The sequence below is a fragment of the Etheostoma spectabile genome, unplaced genomic scaffold (assembly GCF_008692095.1).
Source record: "Etheostoma spectabile isolate EspeVRDwgs_2016 unplaced genomic scaffold, UIUC_Espe_1.0 scaffold405, whole genome shotgun sequence".
Lineage (NCBI taxonomy): Eukaryota > Metazoa > Chordata > Actinopteri > Perciformes > Percidae > Etheostoma > Etheostoma spectabile.
The window spans coordinates 233,938-234,436 of NW_022605604.1; positions in this window are offsets into that span (position 1 = coordinate 233,938).

The window sequence follows — 499 nt, forward strand, 5'->3', positions numbered from 1 at the left end:
TAAACCTTTAAAACTGCAATATGACATTTGACAGTAATAAAGAGGTCAACAGTTTGTTGGCATGTTTCATAGGTGCTTTCACTCAGTAACGTTCTGGTCTAAAATGATGCTCAAATATTTGTTGTGCCTCGCCAGCCGTGTGAGGCGTCACCTTTAATCAATATTGGCTCTGGAGCCTGAAGCGATCCGATTACTTCAGCATGTCGGGGGTTGAAAATGAAGCCTCTAGTCTTTGTCATTGTCCTAAGAAGCTTAACTGTACTCAATGTACTTAATGTCAACTGTACTCAATGTACTTAATGTCAACTGTACTTAATGTACTTAATGTCAACTGTACTTAATGTACTTAAACTTAGTGTCAACTGTACTTAATGTACTTAATGTCAACTGTACTTAATGTACTTAAACTTAATGTCAACTGTACTTAATGTACTTAAACTTAGTGTCAACTGTACTCAATGTACTTAATGTCAACTGTACTTAATGTACTTAATGTCAA